Source organism: Heloderma suspectum, chromosome 2 (assembly GCF_057233095.1).
Source record: "Heloderma suspectum isolate Gila_16-S chromosome 2, 16-S_ref, whole genome shotgun sequence".
Classification (NCBI taxonomy): Eukaryota; Metazoa; Chordata; class Lepidosauria; order Squamata; family Helodermatidae; genus Heloderma; species Heloderma suspectum.
Window position 1 is genome coordinate 233,313,712 of NC_139459.1, and position 16,375 is coordinate 233,330,086.

The window sequence follows — 16,375 nt, forward strand, 5'->3', positions numbered from 1 at the left end:
TTATGTCCACAGCATTCCCACAGTCCACGAATGAGGTGACCCAATCAAAAAATGAGATCAGATTCGTCTGGCAGGATTTGTTCTTGACAAATCCATGTTGGCTTCGAGTAATCGCTACATTGTTTTCAAGGTGCTTACAGATTGATTGTTTTATAATCTGCTCCAGAATTTTCCCAGGGGTTGATGTCAGACTGACTGGTCTGTAGTTCCCAGGTTCCCCCTTTTTACCCTTTTTGAAGATAGGGACAACATTAGCCTTCCTCTGATCATCTGGCACTTCACCCGTCCTCCATGATTTCTCAAAGATAATAGACAGTGGCTCTGAGAGTTCTTCTGCCAGTTTGTTTATTACTCTAGGGTGCAGTTCATCTGGCCCTGGAGATTTGAACTCATTCAAAGTAATGAGGTGTTCCTTGACCATATGCCTATCGATCTCAAGCTGCAATCCTGCCCCTTCAGCCTGTACTTCGCCTTTGCCAGGGGGGTCATAAACCCTCTTTCGGGAGAAGACTGAGCCAAAGTAGGAACTGAGCACTTCTACCTTTTCTTTGTCTTCTGTTATCATTTTGCGATCTTCATTGAATGGTTGAACCGCCATTTCTTTCAGAAATGGTTCCATTTCATCAGTGCACCATAGATTTACCTCGGTTCATAGCAGGAGGAGGGAAAATGTTGGAGTTTTGTTGTCATTTAAAAAATGTGACAAAGATTGCAAAGAGCGGGAGGTGCCCTGGAGGATGACAACGTCATGTGTAAGAACTGCGAACTTCCACGAGTAACCAATCATGAGCACACAATAAATACATAATGTAGAAACGGCCGGAATTACAGCCTGCCCAGGCTACTTGGGGCTTAAAAAATGCAGAGGAGAGACTCATGGCACTTTGCATAATAAGTAGTTTGAGCCTCAAGACCTTCAGTCCAGGAGATGGTTAAATCTCAGAGTGAGGAGCCAGTTGCAAGGAGGTGGGCTAATATCTTTCTTTTTTAAAAAACCATAATAAAGTACACCAAGTTCTTTTGCCCTTAAGTTTCTTCCAGACACCGCGACCCAGCTTGCATGTAACGGCCGCAAACCATGGGTTAACCTACAGTTTATTGTTAGGTTAACTGTGGGTTGTTCAACCCACAAGTAACCTGCAGGTTTGGATAACACGTAGCAACCTCTCATTGGCCCGATCAGGGGTTGGATATGCAAAATGGCTGCGGAACACACCTAGCACACACTATGGCAAATCATGGGTTAATTAACCCATGATTTGCTGTTGTTATGTGCAAACAGGACATGCATCTCAGAGTCTGAGCCTTAGGAGACCGGGCAACCCTAAACCTCAACAGAGAAGTTTCACAATGTTTGTACTGTCCCTTCTTCATAAAGGTGCCCCATGACTCATACAAACACAACTTCCATATCAACTTAGCATTGACAAGGCGAAACCCATAATTAGACAACCCCTTCATTTACTCACTCATACACACTGTCTCTCTCACACACACGCCCTCTTCTCCCTACCCATAGACACATCTTTCACTCTCATGGACATGCCTTTCCAAATGAGACTGAACGTTTGGAACAGCCACTGGATGTGCCTGATCTTGTGTGATATCGGAAGCTAAGCAGGGTCAGCTCTGGTTAGTACTTGGATGGGAGACTGCCTGGGAATCAGGCTTCCTGCATGGAGCAGGGGGTTGGACTCGATGGTCTTGTAGGCCCCTTCCAACCCTATGATTTTATGAAATGTTGGGTGCAGAGTGGGCCGAAGCTTAACGATCAGGGCCTCTGTTCTAAGGATCAGTGAGATTGCTAGTAGGAAGCCTGTCCATACCATGGGACTGTAGTTTGATTTGGCTGTCTCTAACCTCTTTCCACTGTCTCCCACTCCATCCCACAAACCCATTCAAGTCTGGATTTCAAGGGATTTTCTTTATGCTTCCAAAACGTTCTCCTCCAACTTGCTGAAAGCAGTGATTCCTAGGAGAATCAGAACTCATTCCAACTGCAGTTGAATTTGGCCCTCAGACCAGCTGGCAGTGTACATTTAAAATAACACTGGAAACAGGCTGATATCCACTCTGTGTGCGCACAGGGATTTTGAGCACTTGGTTTGTCCAGATGATCAGTGAATATATGCCTTCACTGTAGCTTTTAGGTCTGCATGTGGCCCAAGGGTCACATTCAGCCCTTGGCCTAATTTCATGCTGCTCTAATTACATGTGTCCCACAGAGATGGAGTGTCAGAAGGAGGGAGAGAGAGAGCTATACCATCTTGCAATGCTGCTGGGTGGCTCATTTTTGCCCTTATGTGTGAACCAGGGCAGTATTCGCTCTCTGCTGCACTTTAGAGCTTTTCTGCACAAGGCATTTGTTGTGCACTCATCATTCCCTACATACAGTTGTTTACAGCTTCTTTAGACGACATTCTGACCCTCCAGTTTAGCTTCTGTGTATAAACGGCACTTTCCGTGGGTTTTTTTTTTAGAGCAGGGGAAATGGGTCATTATTTCTGATGGCAAAAAGTGCAATTTCCTCTTGTGTATTTGTGCTATTCTGCTATACCACAGTGCCACCTAGAAGGTATGTAGTGGAAAAGTAGGAAAGGAACTGCTCCTTGTGTAGTGCTCAGATCTCAATTCTGCAATGAAACCAAATGTAGATGCAGCAGGTTAACAGCTTTGTGTAGAAAAGCCCCTAGCGTCCTCCACTGCAGATGGCCAGAGGGTAGTATTGCACCTATCAGATTAGCAGGGATCAGGTGACACAACAGGCCAATAGAGTTTTTACCTGGTTGTATAAAGCTGCTGACTTTGACCTTGTTCTTCAGTCTGAGCTGTTTTCAAAGTTTCTGTTCCTCCTGATCACCAATTTGATTGCTGCCCTGAGAAGGAGGCATGCTGCTGAAATGGGCTAAATAAGATAAAAGTTAATGGGTCACAGAATGGTAGGGTACTTATGTAAGGTGGGTGTTTACCTTTTTTTTTAAGTGCTGATGTACGCAACCTGTTCTAAAGCATAAATAAAATATAGGGGGGGAAAGTAAAGACAAAAGGCGTGGGCCCAAGGGGAGCAAAAAGGTTTGTGTTGTTTGTCTTTATTCTTCTAGACTAGAGGCTCACCACCAAAGAATTAGTTGCTTATTCAAATCAATTATGCACCCCACTCCCACTGCTTATTTGTCCTCACTGCTCTGTTAGGCAGCTTTCCAGTCCTTAGCCTTCTCCTTACAGTGTCTCCTTCCATAACACTTGTGTCAGGTTTTAATCCCAGTCAGCTGAAAGCTGGACTGTGGAACTTATTTGTTGGTGACAGCTTTCTTCCCTGAGCAATTGGAATGTTCATGGACATTCTGTGTCAGGGGCTTTACCTCCTTATGTACAATACAGACATCTATGACTTGTGCGCAACCATGTTCTACATGGCAATCGGAATCTGAGAGAAGAGTTGCATTTTCTTAGGTACAAAATATAACACATCCAGTGCTGGACAGATGCCATTTCCCTACAAAGAAGCAAAACCTTGAGGGATGACATTTAGATTGCATGCATTAGCTATTAATTTATTTTACTAAATAGTTTGGGAAGACCTTTAGAATGAGAACAAGTTATAGGTAGTTATTGCTCTACCTACCCTGGCCCCCTGTAGTAGAGCATCACTTAGTTTCAGGCTGGAATGTATATAGGGATATGACAGTGATCCAGTCTGCTTCTTGCTTCTTGTCATGTAGTTCTAATGACACTGATTTGGCTTGTAGGTGGGTATACTATTGCAAGGCTATTGTAGATGATCAGTCAGGTGCGGCCCCAGCTGACAATTAAGGATGAAACTGTGGGTGTTGCATTCAGAGCTAAATAGCCCTGTTGCTGCCCAGCTGCTTCTACTGAGGAAGGGCTGTAGCTCAGTGGTAGAGCACCTGCTCTGAGTGCAGAAAGTCCCAGGTTCAATTCTTGGCATCTCCAGGTAGGGCTGGGGGAGGCTCCTGCCTGAAACCCTGGAGTGTTGAGCTACTGTTGGCCATTGTAGACAACACTGAGCTAGATGGACCAATTATTTGTCCTGGTATATAAGGCAATTTCCTGTGTCGCAATTATTTTCTGGGGAAGTTATTTTGCTGGGCCAGCTGCAGACAACCATGGTTCTGAGTGTTGGGGAGGGTGGCCCCTCAGAGACTGGCCTGCCTTGTCGTCAGTGTCTGTGTGCTGAAACAGACAGGCTTCCAGGAGAATATGGGAGAGGATGGAATCCCAGGAACAGTAAATGGGTGAAGGGACGATTCCAGGCTCCCCCAAAGAGTCAGTGTGATGCAGGGGTTATACTGAGCGTTGGGTCTGGCTGTGTGAAGACCACATTCAAATCCCTGTGCAGCTGACTGGCTACTGTGCAGACAGAATGCTGGACTAGGTAGGCCTTTAGTCTGATTCAGCCAGGCACTTCTTATGCTGTTACATTCTTAGGAAGCCTACTCAGTGGCCCTGAGCAAGTCATTTATCTCTCAGTTTAGCTTACCTCATGGACTTGTTGGGAAGCTAAAACTCCACTCAGAGCATCTTGGAGGAAGGGCAAAAAGTGAATATCTTTTAAAAAATAGTCAGAAAAGCAGATTTGAGATAGTGAATACAGGAGAAAGAAAACCTAGTGAAGGAGCCTTCAAGACTTTGCAACAAGTAGACCTCACACCCTTCCTTGCACTAAAATCAGAACTTAGCAGTGTATAGAAGTTCATCTGCCCTGTGACGTGGGTAACATTGTGACTGAGGGACTCTGTCTTCTCCATCGTGGTAAATTATGGGGAAATGCTGAAGGTATATCTGTAGAAATGTCACAGGCTGTGCGTTTGTGATTTCCTTCCTACTGAAAATGAGAAGCAGCAGTTCTGTAGGAAGCTGCAGGAGAGGAGATGGAGAGAGAGAAAAACAACACACACACACACACACACACACACACACACAGATAGTAGTAGGGGTGTTGTCTTACATAACCACCTACCAGAGTATGGACAAAGTGTTTAAATCACACCTTTGAGGCACTGCAGGGCCTAACATAGGATCTGGGCGTCTCATACATGCACCAGTGCTTGCCAGTCCCCATTGTCCACACCCTGATTGCCATCTCAGGGCTGGCACACACCCAGTAACCCCTTTAAAACTTGCCAATGTGGTGTCTTAATGACTAGGGAGGCGACTGTCATTTCTGACCGCACAGTTAAGCTTCAGGTGACCTCTCCTCCAAGGCCAGCCCTAGCGCTAGAGAGAATGAGCCAGCTGTCTCAGGCAACTGATTTGGGGTGTCATAAAGGGCAGCAAATTGATAGCTATTTAATTTATTATTGTTGTAGTTTTACTCTTAGGGTGAGGTGTTTGTGGGATTTTCTGCCTCATATGCTAAAATAACTTGGGTACTAGGCACCTTGATATGGGGAGGGAAGGTGCCATTTACTATTCCACCTCAGGCAGCAAAATATCTTGGACCAGACCTGCTCTCCTCTTCTGCCACTCAGAAACCCAGGGGTGCAGTGGGAGTCAGGCATAATAATACAGTTGGGGCCTTCCTCCAGTTAGAAGGGCCACACAGAAAGCACTCCCAGAGTCTACCTTCAGTGGCCAGTCCTTCCCATTTCCTTCGACAAAATGTATGTAACTTTGAATAACAATTGGTTCGCAATCCCCTTGTTTGCAACAATACACTCTGCTCCTCTACAGGAAATAGGCTCAAAACAAGGGGACCAAACTGCGAACCCTTCTCACCGTTACCTTCTCCAAGGAGCGCTGCCTCCCTGCCTAGATTTGTGTGTCATAGGTACTTCAGCAGCTAGCTGATAGGAGGCACACACAACACATCCATTTCTAAGTGGTTTTACTGATTACTGGCTAGTTCTCAGTGCTCCTTCCTGTCTCTGATCTGACCTTATCCCTCCCCAGAGACTCTCAGCAAGCAGAAAACAGGGGGAATTGCTCAGAAAGTTCCCACTCTGATGACAGGAAATCAGGAATGCATCATCATTAGCTTGAAAGAGAGCAGAGCAAGGAATGGGTCACTTGTGGAGGCTGAACGAATAGAATTCCCACGTTCTCTCTCCAGTTGTTTGTGACCCTAGCGGGTTAGAGGAGGGTGAGATGGTTCACCTTCCCCAAACTGGTGCCTTCCAGATGTGTCGAACTACAACACCCTTCATCCTCAATCATGTACCTGTCGCTCAGCCTATTGCCTCTGTGTCTTCCTAAAGCTGTGTCAGCACTAATTCAGCTCTTCAAAGCAGTTGCACACTGAATACACACTGGCGCGCAGTTAGCCGGCACACTGCAGACAGCCAGGCGTGAGTGCATTTACATCTGTGGCATCAGCCATGCATTGTGTCAGGAGCAACACCGGCACCAGGTCATCCCCCTCGTGCCATACTTGACTCCAGAGGCACAATCTGCACCATGACCTTTTCTTTCCCACTTCCTCTCCCGTTAGACCGATGGGAGCCAAGGGCATGCCAAGCGGCCTTGGGCATTTATGGGTGATCTCAGGTAGTATGAACAATATAAAGGCACATTCAAACAAATCCATGCCATCTATTTATAGTTCCTTCTTCCCTTGAAGGGGCTCCTTGGCCTCCTGCCTCATGTTGGAAGGCTATTCAGAAAAGCAGGGAGGGGATGGGACATCTCGACAGTGTGTTTCATGTTGCTTTGTTTTCAAGAGATCAATAAGTGGCTAAGGCTGGAGCTCCCTGGGAGAGTGAAAGGATCATGGGACAAAAAGATTAAGGAGCCAGCTCAGTTCCATGCTTCTTTTATTGTCAAAAAGACCTTCTGGCAGATATCCTGAGAGTCTGAAGAAAGTCAGGCCAGTTAGGACTCTGTTGGGATGGGGGCATCTGTTAACCAGCACGGGAGCTGGGTTGGTAGGTGGGTGGATGACAGGTTTCAGGCTTGCACCGTGTGCGTGTGTGCGTGCGTGTGCATGCGCGGGGGTGAGGTTGCTGTGGCCCAGTGGTAGAGCATCTGCCTCGCATGCAGAAATTCACAAATTCAATTTGCGGCATCTCCAGGTAGGGTTGGAAAAAGTCCCACCTGAAACCCTGGAGAGCCACTGCCAGTCAGTGTTGACAATACTGGGCTAGATGGACCAAGGGTCTGACTCAGTATAAGGTGGATTGCCATGTTCCTGTCTCCTGAAAACCTCTGCTTTTCGAAGTCTGTTTATTATAGTAGAATATAAATTGTAATAACATCTCTCCCTAGACCAGGCCTCGACTTCATTGCTTTTTACAAATGTTCTCTGCCTGGTTTCCATGTGCTGCTTGTGGTACAGTGTGTCTGTGTTTCCATGGGAGGGTTTGCCAAGTAGTCTTTTCCGTTGGGTGTGTCTGTGGAGTAACAGCCTGAGAGCTTCTGTTTGCTTTATTACACTGATAGTCTGATTATGATGAAATCAGCTGGGATGTAACTGGTGCCCTGGAACCAGTCCTGGAATCTGTTTTCCATATCAGGGTTAGAGATGGGAGAGAAATTCATTCATATTTTAATGACAGCTGATTTCACACTTTTGAACCACTATGCAAACTGAACTCCAGTTATCCTTTGAAATTCACACTTTTCCAAATTTTGAAATGGTGTTCTATCAAAAAATGCATACAAAGATGCATATATTAGAGAAAATGTGTTCAAAATGCATTACATTAGAAAAATTGTGTGTTAAAAATGATATATTAGGCAGAAATGCACATAAGGTGCACAAAAATGCTTATGATTTTTCATGCTAACTTTTTAAAAATCCCAACATTTAGGATGAACTGAATTTAAGACTGAAGAAATGGAAAAGTAAGAGAAACAAAACTGATAGATTCGTCCATCCCTAACAAGGCTGAGTTCTTGAATATATGAAGTAAGAATGGAACATTATGTCATCTTGTTGTTGTTGTTCAGTCGTTCAGTCATGTCCAACTCTTCGTGACCCCATGGACCATAGCACGCCACACTTTCCTGTCCTCCGCTCTCCCCGGAGTGTGCTCAAGTTCATATTCATTGCATCAGTGATGCTATCTAGCCATCTCATCCTCTGCTGTCCCCTTCTCCTTTTGCCTTCAATCTTTCCCAGCATCATGGTCTTTTCCAGGGAGTTTTCTCTTCGCATTAGGTGGCCAAAATATGAGGCAGTGTGATTCACAAGGAAAACCTCATCTGGAAGTGCCCACAGAGCCACTCCAATGGAGATATTTTAGTGTTGGAGGATGATATGCAGATGGGCACCAAATCAGATGTGGAGTGCACACATGCATATTTTTTGACATATCCCATTAAAATAAACATGGCGGACGTATGATCCTTTCCTGGTTGCTGTTTGTGCATGTGAATGTTCCACAGCTGATGCAACGTGCATGTATTTTGTACTCAGATATTGTACCTAAAAGCACAAATCTCGTAAAGAAGTGGAACCACAGGCCACTTCTTCTTATGTATGGCGCCACTCTGTTCCCTGCTGTGGGCGGCCACCAGCTAGAAAGGAGGAACATAGAAAATAGAAGTATTTATAAAGACAGTTGTTTCTGAGGAAGCAGCACAGAACCACAACACATGGCCAGCATCATGCCTGTCATGCCTGTTGCAGCCCTTCTGACAGGGGATAATTAGCTACCTTTTCATGAAGATATGACAGCTATGGCACAGAAGCCAGATGCTGGTAGCTTTGATCATTGTGATGAACACATGATTATTTTTTGGTAAGGCAAAATGCATTTGGGTGCCCACCCGTGCTTAATAAATAACAAAGATTTTAAGGAGGACATTCCTTTTGGTTACCTAATTAATGCCCCATCCCTACATGCTCATACATGGTAAGGCGAAGCTGCATGGTATTTGGGTCCATGTGGTTTGAGCTGGGCCTCACCATAATTAGAAGCAGAGCTTGGGCCATTAATAGCTGTTGGTAATCAGAACTAAATCCAAGCCATTTCCTGTTTAACAACCCCTGTCTCTGTTCCATTCCAAGGGGTTGAAACAGAACAAAGGCAGGAAATGTAACAATGAGGCCCACAAATGGGCCTCCTTTCCTATGCCTCAAATCTTATTCGCACTCATCTTATACTATGGGTACACCTAGGGGCACTCCCTCACTGCTAACACCTGAAATCCAGGAGAAATATTGTTCTGTGTTAGCTGTTTAATGACGCTGAATGGGGCGATCAATATGGTTTTGCCTAGAGTGTCACCTGACTGGAGTCCAGGCTTTGACAAAAGGACCTTATGGCTGAGGAGTTTTTGCAAATGAGTGGTTCACCTCAGGGGTGGGGCGGGTGGGTGGAATACACAACCACATTATTGTATACTGAGAAAGTTGGATCCAGACTTAGTCAGTCTTAGAGAAGACCCACTGAAATCAATAGGACTTACATTAGTGTGTTCTAAGTATACAACTAAGTCTGGATCCAAGCCATAGTACATCTATGCTATTTATTTTTTTTTAATGCACAGGGTTAAAAAGGAACAAACTGCAGAACACAGATAGCTGTGCTGGTCTGTGAGGAAAAAAAATCAAAAATCCACAGGATTGTGTTTTAGAGTATTTAGATGGCCACTCCTATGCTTGTGGTTTGCAGTGCCACACCCATCTTCAGCGACACATAGTAATGTGTTAGATCGGGCAGGTTCTCAGTCCGCCGGAGTCTGTAATTTTATCAACCCACTGGGAGAGTCTGTTGTGGCTGAGTATAGTGCGTGAAGGAGCGGCGATTAAAATGTGACTATCTGCACTTCAGCCTCCATGGTATTGGAGGACTACAGCTGCATTCATTTCATTTGCAACATGTTACATCCACTTACGTGACTGAATGCCCCTGTTCCGTCTCCCTAACTAGCTCACTGATCAATAACATGCAACTGAAGTTTCTGCCCATGCTGAAGTGACTATACAGCCAGACAAATAACTAATGTTAAGTAACTAACTAATGACTGAAGAACACCGATAGAGTGAAGTCAAATTCTGACCGACAGGAGGGATGGGGAGCAATCATTCCCACTGATTTTACTGAGCAGAGGGTTTTCTTGGGGCCCTGAAGGAACACCAGTATATTCCTGCAAATCCCTTCTGTGGCCACAGTGGGTCATGGCCTGGACTGGCATTATCCTCTGCTGCCCTCGTATGGGATGCTGTTGTAATCATTCCTCGTTATAAACTATCTTGCAGCATTGCATGAGTTTCAGGCAGCAACATGTTCCCACTCCTAGGAGGAATTGGGTGAGTTCTTCCTTGCTACAGAGCTTTACGTGTGACTAAAATGGCTGGATCAAAATTCCCCAGACAGGAGCCTCTTTGACATTTCTATATGTGAGCTGCAGTTTTCTGAAAGAAAGGATGTCTCTTATAGGGCTCCTTCACACTGAGCTTTTATCCTGCAACTGAGATTGCTCCTTCACAGAAGTTTGTGGGCTCTTTACATGACTCAACGATCCTCCAGGGAGTCTCCTGTACTATATGCCCTTTGTTCCATTTTTAAATAGATTGCAGATAATGAGCTATCAAATTACCCTGTTGTGTTCTGCTTGAGTTCCCTCCATCAAAAGAGTTAAAGCGGCAAGAAGAGGAGTGAGATCAATGAAAGATAATTCTCAGTGAAAGATAAGACTCAGATACGGGGAGAAGGAGAGAGAAGGGGAGTAGGGAAAAGAAAGCATATGAAAAAGGGACTCGTCGTGATCCTGCATTTAAAACAGAAGCAGAAAGGCCTGTCTTAAATGCAGGATTTTAGGCTAGTGTAGAGATGCCCCTGATCTATACAGGGCAGAAAGCTCAAAGACATGTTTGCATGATTGCCACACACCTTTATTTTAATTTTGGTTTTTTCATTCTTGTTCACTGCTTGGGAATCTTGTCATAAACAGCGTGGTATAGAAATCCTGCAAATATAAGTTGAGTGACTCTTTTTTCCCAAAGTAATTTTTTTTTTTTAAGGAAAAGCACCTGCAGAGCGGGGGAGGACCAGCAGCATGTGGGGGCGGGGGGTTGCTTAATCTTTTCCCTGCCAGCAGGTTGCCCACTCAGAAAGGCCTGTTCCCCAAGCTGCTTTCCCACCCACAGGGAAAGGATACAGATCCCCTGTACAAGCTGCTGAACAGACAGGTTAGGTTGCTGGCTAGTAATCATCCTGATACCCAGTTTACTCCAGCTCTGGAATTGGCGCTCTCAGCAGTCGTCTTGCTCTGCCTGAGAGGGTGTGATGATAATAGTGAGAATTCAGTTGGATGTAATTTGGGTCTCCCAGGATGGGCTGCAATGCATGCACTGTGTAGCTCAAGCTTTCATAACTCTGTGATGCTTTCTGGCTTTGCCATGAAGTGGTCTTATGGTGGAATTCCTACCATCTTCCAAAAGAAAAACACAGGAAGAGAAGCAGCAGTTTATACACAGGTCCATTACCCAACTCTGCAAATTCAGCATCTCCAATATGGACACAGCTCTCCATTAAATTATTTTTTTCAAACAGGGCAGACCTGGTATGGTGTAAGAGTGGACAGAGCATTAGATTTAAACTGCAGGCACGTGGGTTCAAATCTCTGCTCCCCCATGAAGCTTGTGCCACTCTCTGTCTGTCTCTACATAGCTGGTACGAACCTCCCCCTCACTTTGGAATCCCCTTGTAAACCAGATTCTAGCTCACCTCATGAAAGATTAGTTATGGATGGAGTTGTCCCCAGTTTTTCTCCCCAATTCTCAGCGCATACCAGGGGCCTGGTATAGGGGATTTGCTGCGAACTGGGAGCATTTTCACTCATGACATGTGACATTGTGGTCAGTCCACAGCCACCTTGTATATCAACGGTGGAAAAGCCGGATTTTTGCAAACTACTTTTAGTCCGTTCTGTTTCTTTAATTGGCTCACCTTCGTTTCAAATGCTGTGTGCCCCAATCCTCCACATTAACTTCAGCATGACAGTCCTGCCCAGGGGTGTGTCTTTCACCTGACTGTGACCTCAGTGACCCAGGTCAATGGGTCTTTCCTCTCCCTCTTCCCCCCCGCAATTTTTCCGCCATTTCGCAGCTGGGCACAGCGAAGTCTTGATTCCCACCCAAAACTAATAAGTGAGTACAGGGGTTAATAGACCCAGCCAGTGTGATACTGCCAAAGCAACGTAGCGCTTTCGTGCAGTAAAATATTCTGGGGGAAGTATTACAGTGAGATCCCTCATTTATGAATGGAAGACCAGACTGATTAACCACTTGTGTTTTCTATTCATAAATGTGGGATTTCGCTGTTACGCTGCATCGTAATTGCAGAGTGATGGCTTTAGATGCAGCAGTTATCCCCTTCAGTTATCCCCCTCTCATTCTGGAGCACTTACCCCCAGACTCAGCCCCAGTGCATCAGAAAGACAGAATCAGCAGACTGGATATGTGTAGCAAACATTAACCACTACACAGCAACTACCGCTCGACAGAGTGAAATAGCACTTACATACATTAGTTGTAATGTGCTATCTTGAGAGGTCGATCTTGCGATATTTATGCCCCAAAGTCCTGCTGGCTTTTCTGCAAGGGAAACTATGCTGCTGGCACTATATCGTATTATATTATTATTATAGGTACTGGTAGCATAAGGGCCATTGGATACATATTCAGCATTGCCTTCAGGAAGCAGAGAGGGCAGGACAAGGTGAAGAAAGGGAGCAGGACAAAGCTCTCAGAATGATGATGTGCATCAGAACTGCTGGGACTCCACCCAAGCCATCCCGAAATAATGCGAATTAGAGTGCTATGACCTGTAAAAGCCCCAGGCTGGGGGTCGGATTGTCAGCTTCTTTCAGCACAATGTGTCCCCTTACGAACCAATGCCAAATTCCTTAAAAGTGCAGAAAAACGGAGAATGATGTCAAAGCATTGCCATGAAGATACACCCCCCCCCCCCGGATCTTGTGGCATCATGGAACAGGAGTGGAGGAACAAGGCTTAGAATTCCTGAGCTCTTGTCACATTACATCTTTAGAGTGGCAAGTTGGGTTGATGGCTTAGAATGGGGGAGTTTGTAAGCATGGCCTGGGCCTCCTAGGATGCAGAGAGTTGGACTGGATGATTTTTATGACCATTCCAGCCCCAGAATTATAAGATTTGTCTCTCATGATTCCTTGATCCAGTTTCTGCTGGCATCCAAACCACATGTTTAATAGGAGATCTGTGATCAGGTCTACTGACAGGATTTTTTTTTACCTTGAAGGACCTGTAGGTGCTCAGGGAGGGTATAGTTAACACCCTGCACTATTTTCCAGTACTAAATCCCACCACCACTGAGTTGCCGATAGCCCCACAGTGGAAAACCTACAGGTACCTGTAGAGCGCCTCTATTTTTTTCCTGCTGTGGAGCTAGTGGCAACTTCAGTGTGTGTGATTTAGAACTAGACAACAGCATGTGGGTGGGGGAGTTAAGCAGTCCTTCCTCCATCACCACTGCTCCAGTAAACACTGGATCATCTTATGGCATCTTAAATCTATAATAATAAAAGAGGATGTGTGCCTATCAGTGCCATAGCATAAGACGGTGAAACCTAGAGAATCGGCACGCATACGAAGGTGCATAACCTGTCGGGGTTATTTTGTTTTTAAAACACATTAATTTTAATGATTTTTAATGTGTCCATGTGGTTGAAGCCTGCAATACCGTATTCAGCCACTAGGGGCACACTTCCCTACCCAGCACATAGCTTTGCAGTCACAGAATCATAGGGTTGGAAGTCCATACAGTTTAAAGTCAAGGGAGATCAGTAGGCCAAGGGACAGAGTATATGTTTGCCCCCTCCCCCTGCTGCGGGGCAGTCCTCCCGCAGGGGAATGAAATGGACAGCCCGGGGGGGCTATAGAGGTGCACCATGTCATAGGTGGTGCCTGGGGGCGCCAATGGGCACGGCTTCAATTAGACAGGGCGGGCACAATCTGTCCAACTCTGATAGCTCTGTAACTTTGCTTGAAGTCTTTGCTGCATCAAACTAAGGGCAGCCCATCTGAAGTTGCGTCTGTCCACTAGATTAAAAGAACACATATCTGACCAATGGGAAATATAAGGTATGCTAAAGGTCAAGAGAATTATCCGTTCAGAGATGCAGGAAACATTTAATGATCGCCATCCCTTGACTCTCAGAGCTCTCAAGTCCCCAAAGCTTTCCAGTGTTTCCCAGTCGTTCCGGGGCCCTGCGTCTTTGCAGAGCAGAGTTCCCACGTGCGCAGCCCAATAAAGAGCCACATGTTACCAGTTAAAAATAACTTCACACCAGTCTCGGACTTTTTGAGCCCATCTGTCATTACGATGTTCGCATGCTTAAGGGCAGCAACGTAACACATGCCACCTGTTTATTTTTAAACCACATGAAAAATTATGGTGCTAATTTAAGAAAGAAGTTCATCATCACAATGCAGAAGTAATAGAGACAATGTGCTCAGTAAACTGTTTGCGTTCTTCATTTCATTCGACATATTATGACTCCACATTGTTTTGCATCCTGGAGGGAGTAACTGATCTGAATCATAAAATCTAGAGGCTGAGAGGAATTCAGCCTGTTTACATGTTTTTAACAATCTTCCATTTGCTAGAGGGAAACAATTCCAGTTGTTGAATCCTCGTCACTTTAGTCCCTTGGTATTTCCTTACTTCAAGGAGCCATGAAATGAGGATATTCTGAAGAGCAGAAACAGTCCTATGGCTCAGCCCTATGTGCACTTACCTGGGAGTAAAGTGCCACTGAGAGTGTGACTTACTTCTAAGTAGACATGCATAGGCTTGTGCAGTATAGGACTTATTCCTTCAAACTGCAGTCTCTGGATATGCCTTTGTAAGCAGAGGCTCTAGTTTCATAAGCTGTTTGTTGCCTTGATCCCTATACAGGGGTCAATAGGTCTGTATGCTCTACTGGATATGGAAAGGCAAAGAATGAGATGACAAAGATATGCTGTTCAATTAGATTTGCCCCAAATTGTATTCTACCAGTGCTGAAAACTGAAATTCTGGATCCAAGAGGAAGAGACTTTTGACCAATGCTCTCCGTTCTAATCCACAAGTCCTCCCCTTTTGTCCCAGCTCTAAGAAAAACCCATGGGAGCCTATCTCTAATCTTCATTTGCTCTAAATCTCCATCTCTCTGCATCTTGTTCTGCCAGCTGGCAAAATATCCCCCCCCCCGCCCCCGTTTTTTCAAACTGTGACTCTCTGTCGCAGGGCTCAATGAATTACTATGCTGTGTCAGGATTATGGCCAAACTGGGGGTCCAGGTTTGGTTCAGCTATCTTGAACTGCACCAAGGGATGAGCATGCTCATCTTCCTTCCAGCACTGGGTTTCATTAAAATTCCCTGCAATATAGAAAATGGTGGGTGTTTCCCTATCACACAGCCAGGAGCAACTGTGTGGCCACAACTGCAACAGCTCAGAGACTGAGAATGTCAGCATCGATGCTCTCTATGTCACAGAGTATTTAAAGTGATGCAGTGGGGGGGGGGACTATAAATCCAGCTGCGGGTGTGTGTACATCCTGACTTGGATCAGGGCCACAGTGCTGGGGAAGAATTTGTAACCCCTGCTTTCCTTGCAGTGTTTTTCCAGCCTCCCCCACACTCCCCCCCCCCCGGCTGTTTTTTGCTCTTAAGAGGGAGATTCGGATGAGGAAAACTGCATGTGGGAGAGAAGGGTCAAAAACCCCATTTCCTCACACTCCAGTCTGAATTCTGCTTCCCCTGCAGCTGCCTTTGACTCAGTGGAAGCAATGCTGAAAGTGCTGAACCTGTGGCTGAACCTGGTCACAGGCTGCCTGACGGCTGTTAAACTGACACTCAGCCCTGGCGGCATGGAGGGACTGCAGCAGCAGTGCCAGCACACAGGGGCAAATGCTGGCGCCCAGCCCACCAGGTCTGCCAGGCCCACTGCTCCTGCCTCTGTCAGCTCCGTGGCAGCTGCTAGTGCTGGTCGGAGCTGCAAACAGAGTGCTTGAACTTGCCAGCCCCACCAGGGGAAGGGAAGAGGGAAGGAGGGAGCTGGACTGATCCTGTTGGACCGTCCTCTCCCCCCATAGGAACATTGCTACAGACTGTTCTGTGGGAAGGAGACGGAGAGAGAGAGGACGGCAGACAAAGATCTCCTCAGGCCTCTGCTCCAGTTGCACTCTCCCCCCCCCCCCGCACAGCTAATTGTTATTTTTAATATAGTTTATAGTGTTTCTTTAATTAATATGTTGTCTTGCTTGAACGCTGCTTGGAAGGATTTTTATCCTGAAAGGCTGGATAGAAATAATTGCAGTAAAATAAACCCATGTCAGGGGCAGAGCCAGCGTCATGCAGCCAGCAGCGCTGAGGAATTTGGGCAGGTGGCCTGGAGCTCTGGTTAGCACTGCTGCCAGGCTGCCCCACCAGCCCATAACCCAGG